Source organism: Alligator sinensis, unplaced genomic scaffold (assembly GCF_000455745.1).
Source record: "Alligator sinensis unplaced genomic scaffold, ASM45574v1 scaffold872_3, whole genome shotgun sequence".
NCBI lineage: Eukaryota > Metazoa > Chordata > Crocodylia > Alligatoridae > Alligator > Alligator sinensis.
This window is the reverse complement of record NW_005842137.1, coordinates 2,005,887-2,014,538: the sequence shown is the minus strand read 5'-3', so window position 1 is coordinate 2,014,538 and position 8,652 is coordinate 2,005,887.

Below are 8,652 nucleotides of genomic sequence, written 5' to 3'. Positions count from 1 at the left end.
TTTAATTAGTCTCCTCAAAAACATGAAGGAACTTTAAATTGCTGAGAGCAGCTTATATTGGGTAGGCACTGCTGCATCTACTTCTGCAAAAAAACAAACTCCTCAAAGTGCATGTGTTCTCCCTCCTCTCTGGCTGCTTGCCATCTCCTGCTCTCAACGTGTCTGACTGAACACAGGTGGCCAAATGACACCTCCCAGATCATTTCACATAGCTCCCAAAGAAAGAGAAATGGTTGGACTCTCTGAGCAGATCAATGAGTGCGGCATGCACATCTCTGAAGTTTTGCATCCCGTGGCTCATGACTACATTGCCATGTTGGTTGTAGCCAGAAAGATCGTGGAGTTGACCCACTCCTGGCACAGTCCTATGCAATCACTGTGTTGGAAGGGACCTCAAGGTTCATTTGGTCCAACCCCGGCCAGAATACAGGAATGCTACTCCTACGTCATCCCCGTCCAATGCCTACCCGGCCTACCCTTGAAAACGTCCCCTACCGCTTGGGCAGTCAATTCCATTGCCTCACTGTTGCAACACTAACAGAGCATTTCCTGAGATATAATGCTTTGTGTCCTGTCCTCCACAAGGGAGAACAGTTTGCTTTCCCTCTTCTTTATGGCAGCTTTTCCAATATTTGAAGATTGCTGTCACGTTCCCCCTTAATTCCCTTTTCTCCAAACTAAACATGCAAAGCTCTCAACCTTTCCTTCTATGCCTTGTGAACCGCTAGACAGCTATCAGCTTCAGTGCAGAGCGGACAGATAAATAAAGATAGATATGTTTTTTGTCTGTAGTGTCCACCACAACAGTTAGACGGACAGGTTCTGGCCTCTCCCACAATTACAGGGCTGATTTCAAGAAGAGTGTGGGCGTGGGAAGTGTTTTGTGATCTTTTATTTCATGTTGATCCACATCTAGAAGGTCTAGAGCAATGTGAAAACTAAACTGCGGTGCTCCAATGACTCATGAAGATTTAGTCTCTGGATTAGTTTCAAGTTCTCACATCCACTCTGATCTCATTTTGACTAGACCTCTGAACCTCTTTTTTTTCCCAGCTATCAAACAGAAGCAGGGTTAAATCCCTATCCTGCAGGGCAGGGATGAGGTTCACTGGAATATACCCTAATGGATTTGCTTTTGCAGATGTAAGTATAACAGGGAGCAAAGAGCAGGAAGCCCTTGATAAATCCATTTATGGACTTTCCATAGGACTGTACCATGGAGGCATGCCCAGGAAGGGAAAGGATCCCTGCCTCATGGCATGAGATCTTTCAAGTGGTGTAAGAAGTGATTCAAAGTGCTGCTGGAGCACTCACCTCATCGGGATCTACTCCAGGAGGAGCAAGTGTGAAAAGGAAGCAGTGAAGCATTATGTGGCAGGTCATCACCTAATGTGAATTGCCACAGCAATCGTGGAAGAATGGCAATTTACATCAGCTGAGGATTTGCCCCTTCACGTATTGCCTGTCTTGCTAGTTTGGAGTCACCTACGTGCCCAAGCTGTGGAGGAGGCAGGGGCTGGGGGACCAGTAAGATGCAGAGCCAATAGAAATGACACTCCCTTCTCCATAAAAAATGTAAAATTTGACACACTAAAGCAACTAGTTTATTTTCAATGGACGCTTTCACCTTCTTTTTGGTTTTGAAAATGGGAACCATTGGTTTTTAATACTCTAGTTTTAATTTGAGGCATTCCCCACTTTTTGCCCATTTTTTGTTGTTACTTTTTCCTTACTTCTCTCTGTGAGGGAGAAGGGGGGGAGGTGGAATAAAAGGGGAAAATCTGGAAACTAAGAGTTGATTTTTTCTTTATTTTCAAAAACCGCAGCAAAAGGAAAGTGACAATTCAAAAGGAGGGGGGAGGAAAAGTTCAGGCTGAATACCTGTGCCCAAAAGCCTAGCCCTTTCCACACATCATTTCATTTTGATTAAACTTATCTTTTGCCTTGAAAAAGTTTTGGCCAAAAGAAATGGCTCTAACTGCATGGGAGAAGAGTCAGACTCTTGCAGCAAGTGGGTTTGAGAGGTCGGAGGCCAGTTGATATGGGCATGGGCAGCCCAAACAGTGGCAATTCTGGAGTCTGAGTGCTTCCCTTTGCAGCTGCCCCGAGGCGTGTAAATGTGTGCTCTGCTCAGGGGAAATCAATAGCCTGTGTGTGCCTGGTTCTTGCTGTAAGAACGTCGTTAGTCCACTGAGTCAGTGTGTCACACCATGAACCGCGGCACGCAAAGAAAGGGGGAGGGAGTTCTCAGAGCTGTCGATTCTGGGAGGGCCCTTACTAGAGATTCAGCATATTCCAGGCTAAAAAGGGATGTTTTTGCAGAAACAGAAAGGAAAAAAACCAAACAGAGGAACTATCTTTTCTTTTGTTTTGTTTTTTTACTCGCCTTCCTCATTTGCAGAAGAGCCTCATGATTTCCCTGACATCAATGTCAGCATTCTCTTGAACTGAATTTGCACCAGCCAGGACGTAGCTTCTTCCGTTTGTAGAAGTTAGCCCAATGCATTATTCAAATATGATTTGGGGACTCACGTACACAAGGAAGTAGCTACCCTACACTGGTATTTTTATATGGACGGCTTTGTTCTGCACTAAAAGTGCTTTTGGATACTGTCGCTTAGTCTACCTAGAAAGAACGTCCATACAGGGAGTAAATGTAACATAGCTATTAGACTTCGAATTCACACCACACCTTATTTCATACTAGCTTGCCCATGTAAAGCAAGACATAGGACTAATTCCAGGAGCCACTTTTATACTCCGAGACCAGCGCACCATGTATAAGAAACAAGAGGGGAATCTCAGGAGAGAAAAAACTAGCCATAATCCCCTCTATAACTGAGCTGTTTCTAATGCTGTAACATGAGCACTCGGATGCAGAGACCTGCAGTACATCTCCAGGTGGTATACACGGGGAGCATACTCTCAGTGCCTTGGGGATGATGCCAAGATAGCGGATAAAGTCTCATAAGTGCTAAGAAGGCATTATTTTCCTCTATCAATTGTTCTTTTCCTCCTCCTCCCCTCCTTCATTATCTTTTTTTCTCCTTTTCTCTTCCCTTTTCTCTACTACACCAACTCCTGGATCTTCTGTGCTGGGTTCCCTCTTTCTGATAGAGTTCAGATTATAATCTAAATTCTCATCAGATCAGTATCTGAGTCTTTGGTTTTTTTGCAAAATCTGAACCACAGTTTTAACATGTGTGGTTCCTAACACTGTCATCTCTATCGCCAAAATTTCTGGGATATTTGCAGCCTTTTCACAAAGCTCCAGCTCCTGGAGTCACATTAGTATGTGAGAACCTCAGCTTTTGTTATGCAGTGGCACATTTACAGCCCTTGACACATGGAAACATGAACCGGCAGACAGTTCCCTTACTTCCCTTTATCGTTGTTATATTTAATCCCATTTGACTTGATGATAACCTGAGACGTCTTTACAGTTTGGAGGCCTGGATCATTTTTGACTACTTAAAGGGTAGTACTGGGCTTAAAAAGAACAACTCTTGACTTCTGGAAGGAGATACCAGGAAAGCACTTCCTAGGAAACCCCACACACTGAAAGCCTCAGAGCTTCTCTTTCCTTCTGTGGATTATTTCCTTCCAGGACAGGGCCTAAATAGTCTTTAGGCTTTTCCATGGTGCACTGAAGAGGAAACCTGGAGGAAAACAAGCTACATGCTAAGGTACAGAGCTAGAGAGTTATACATCCCCTATGAGAACAGAACATGGCTATCATCCCAGCTTGGTGAGGAACGAGACTGTATTGGTTTATGAGCAAGGAGCTCAAGGCTCTAACTCCATGCTAGCCTACCAACCAGGTGTGCATCCAAAGGCAGGACATCCCATTGCTCCCTGCCTCAGTTTCCCCTATGTGCAAAATAAGGATGATACCTTCCAGTGTCACGAGATGGGGCTGGATTTGCTAAGTCTCTGTGCTCACGTAATATTCAAATGGAAAGAGCTCAAAAAATGGGATGTATTTCCATTTTACTTTCTGGTTGCCCAAGACGTGTGAAAATCCAGGGGGCAGCGGTCCCCAAAATCTCACTTTCAAGGACCAATGCTGTCCTAGTTGGCATGCTTCTCCTGGAATGGCAGCCCCATTAAGGCATGCAAAGCATTGTGAAATGGCCGGAGGAAAGGGAGGAAGCTTCTCCGGCTCCAGGATCTGAACAAAGGTGGTGGCAAAGCATAAGGACACCAAAGTGTCCTTCTGGGTGGATGACTGCAAAGCTGTTGGGATGCTAAAGCCCCTAATTAGAGGGCTAGCCCACCAGCCTGTGCTGTTAGGGGCTTCCCACCTCACCCAATGGGACTGAGCATTTTTCTCTTTCTCACGGGGCACTCAGCAAAGGGGCGGTGGTATGCTGTGATCTCTTCTGGGACCAGAAATGTCAGATCTAACTGGTGTGGAGTGCTGGGGAGTTTGAGACTTGGCTCTGAACAACATGACTCCAGCTCAGCTGTCGGGTAGCCCAAGACACAATACCCAGCGACAACTGCAGTGCAGTCCCTAATCACGACTCTGTGAATTGGACCTTTTACATGAAATTCAGTGGTTAGCAAAGCAGTTTCAGGGCCAATGTTTGTCCTGGAGTGTCACCTAGTGGCCACGCTCTGGAGACTGCAATTGTCTGTTAAAACAAGCACTGAGGCATTACTCAGAGGCTGCAAGAAGATTCATAGATAGGGCTGGAAAACAATGCCTACCTCTTATCTGGTGCTTCAGAGGGCTTCACAAGGAAATCAGCATCATTGTTCCCATTTACAGAAGAGGAAACTGAGGCACAGTGAGGAAAAGAGCTTGCTAAAGGTCACAGAGAGGGGTATATTAACACTCAGATCATTCAGGCTTTTCTGGATGAGGCCACTAGAGCAACCATAGTGGCCCGAACGTCTTACGGGGGGAGAGGTACTACAGTGTTATAGAGATCACAGTAACAGTCCCTTCAGGGAGGTAGTTAGAGCGTACAGGGAATGGCAGCTGACTTACCTGCCTTCTGATCGGCAGTACTAGGGCAACTGCTCCAGGATCTGGAAACCCTCAGTGCTGATGGATTGGGAGCATTTACCTGCCTGTTCCTCCCTCTTCATTTGAGCATTTATCTCCACAATGGGACCTGGACACTTTGCACTCAGGGTTGGTCTTCACTGGCTGTATCTACGCAAGACGTTATGCGCAGTAGCTTGTTACCACTGTGCAGTAGTGTTGCTGGGCATGAATTGTGATGTGACACTGCTGCGCAGCAGTAATGAGCTACTGAGCAGTAAGCATCTCTAAGCAACTGTGCAGGGATGCTAACTTCATTATGCAAGTACTAAATGACTGCACAGTACCAACTGTGCAGTCAGCTTCTCATGTAGACCTGACCACTGTGGAGTTAATTGGGGTGACTGCCAACCCAGCATGAGTCTCTAATTGAGGGGCAGAGACCTCCTTGCAAAGCCATGCTCAAGAGTGCCCACACAGGGGTATTGATTGGGCTACCTTAATTAGTAAGTGACTTTCCACTTGGAAGCAGGGAATAGGGAGATGGCAAGAAAATACAGGCCAGGAGGACCATGGGAAAGCACTGGAGGGTTTTGAGTGACTTAGGCCTGCACCCATAGTACAGACTTATTGGGTTACCAATTGGAGTATTAGCACTAGCAGCTCTCGGCCTCTGCACCCTGACAAGCTAACCCAGGTGCGCAGCCCCATCACACATAACGCCTTTGTGTGTTGCAATACAGGATAAGGACAACAGTCAGATAAGAGCTTGCAATAACTTGGGAGTGAAGACAAGCCAATAGTCCTCACTTGCTTCTGGCAGCTACTGGGAGATGCTGGAAGCTGTCTGCATGGCTTAGGCTTAACTCAGCTCGCCAACAGAACCTACCTGGAAGAAATGCCACTAAAATCAGAGCATCTTTTCTTTTGCACAATCCCCTTCAGATACAAGGAGTAGAGGGAGCAGCCCAGAGCAAAGAGACAGGCTCTCAGCAGTGCTTGGAGGGGAAGGGGTCCTTGGAGGGGTTAGGCAGACTCATTGCATAGGGATCTCCTATGCACTTAGCATTGAACTGAGAAAGAGCCATGACAGGACTGGCTCTGCCTGGACAAGCAGCCTCATCTGCCCCAGTCACTGCCCCTAGAAGCCCTTTGCAACAGCCACTCCCCTGGCACCGAGGACTGTGCACGCAACCAGGTACTGTCAAGTCCCAATAAATGCTCTTTCATCAGCACCCCTAGAAATGCCAGTTCCTGGACATTCCTCCCCAGCCTCCAACTGTTCCCCCCAGGACACACAAATGCAATGTCAAATAGGCACCTAAGCAACAGAGATGCTAGATGACTCACTCACTCCAAGCCAAGGACAGCAATTACTCAATGCCACCTTCTCCAAGAAGCAGAATGATTAGCACCCCCAGAGACTGAGCAGCTGGCACAGCTCAGCCTGCTCCACTTACTGCATGAGACAGTACTGAGACTTCCCACTAGATGCCAGGCAAAGCTTCCGAATTCATCTGCTGATGACAACGCCATGTAAACAGGGAGCTGCCTGGCAGGCCCAGGCGGAGGGGGGACTCTGCATGTCCTCACATGCTCATCCACTTATGGCTGCTTAACATGCCTTGCCACGCGTGCCGAGTTGCCTTCTGGCTCCCTCTGCTCTTTGAACTGCAGATGTTTATTAACCTTTTGCAATCTCTTGGAAGGCAGAGGGATGAAATCCTTGCTGCCCTCTAGAATGGGCATCATCAGGCACCTGGCTGGCTCTGCATGAACAAGACTTTGTTAGACCGCAGCTAAGGTTTTTCTCAAAGCAGCAATCTGCACATGGATTCACCACAGACATCTCCTAGGGGATGAAATGGGATGTGGGCCTGTGGGCTCATGTCTTGTATCAGGCACCATTCAGCGATTACGCAGGGTTTTCCAAAGGTGGGGACAGGTTCCAGCATTCCTTGGGCAGGGGGTCTGTCCTGATGATCTTGTGAGGTCCCTTCCAGCCCTAACGTCTATGAAATCTAGTTTCCCAGATGGGGAAGCTGAAGCACAGGGACTGGAAGGGACTCACTGTAAGTCACCCAGTGAATAGCTGGGATCGAACATGGTTCTTCTGGCTCCCAGACCACTGCTCTGCTCACCAGGCCACACTATATAAACCGATGCTACAACTGCACTCTCCTCATCCAGTGTTTTGGGCAGAGTGAGGGCTGGATCCTCATCGAGTGCCAATCATTACAGCTACATCCCGATCAATAGAACTGCATTGATTTACACCTGTTGAGGATCTGGGCCCTAGCATCTACAGCAGTCCCAGAGACCCTGTTTCAACCCTTCCTTTGCACTGTGCAGCCATAGGGCTGCACCCAAGCCATGAGAGGAGGGAGCCGATTCTGCCCAGTTGAGAGAAAATGGGATCAGAAGGGGTTTGAGAGCAGGCTAGTATCTGCACAAAGGCGCCACTAAGCAAGGGCAGTCAGGACAACATCACAGAGACACAGATCAAATCAACTGTATGTGAAAGCTGCAGCTGAATTCCACCCCCTGCCTTCATTTCATCTTGTCAAGTGTGTGAGCTTGACTGGCAATAGAGAGACCTTTGCAGAGCCGTCATCCTCATTATCCACACTAGGCTCGCTTGGCTTTTGCTGTCGTGGCTTATTGAAGGATTGATAGAGTTTTCTCCAAAGCTCTGTTTTTGTCCCAGGCCCCTGGTTATTTATCCCGTTGGCTGGCGGGGTCATGGATTTTAGCGCATCATGGCCAGTGATCACATCTCAGCAGAGATACCTCATTTCTCTTCCTCTGTCTCCACTGATTCTGCTAATGAGATCCTGGATTTGGCACCGTGCTTCCTCGAATGAGATGACTGCCCACAACGTCTGGAGAAACTTGCTCAAAACGAGTGTTTGAGGTCTGGTTTCTTTCTCGGGTCAATTTTTACAGAACAGCTTTCACTGCTGTCATAAAGACACTTACAGGATCAAAGATTTCTATCCTGGATCAAATAAATCAAACGATTCTCAATGGTCTTCTGTGTTTTACTACTTGGGGAGTGTTGCTATCATCTTTAATTCTTTGTCTTTGCAGTAGCACCTGGGAACCCAGTTCATGGGCTGGATACTGTTGTGGTAGCTGCTGTAACAAACCAGATGAAGGCAAAGTTCATACCCTGGAGATCTTAGGATCATCTGTTTTCCAAGGCCAGGTGGAAGACTAAACCCTTTTGGAAGGTCTCCGAGTTTAAATCAGCTCATAAAACTACAAAGTGACAAAAATGTGCCTGCTGAGTTTCCAGGTGTCCGTGAGACTAGCCAACACGTTTGCCCCCAGCCTGGATTTCCCCCTCCTCCTCCACTACTAGATAAAAGCATCCATGTGGATTTGAAAAGGTTTCTGGCGGTACCCAGGCAGACAAGGTTCTTTGGGTAAATGTGATATCTTTTATTAGACCAACTAAATAGTTGGAAAAATTGTTCTTTGCAAGCTTTCGGGCACAAACCCTTCTGCAGGCACCGGGAGAGTCTGCTGTTGTTTTGTGCTCTCCTGGGTGGAATAGAAGCCAAGATGCAAAATGCAGGTCTGTGAAAATGCAAATGTGTGGCATTGAGGATCAGAGGCCAAGAGAGATGATAGGTGTGAGGCGAGTAGGTGGGGCT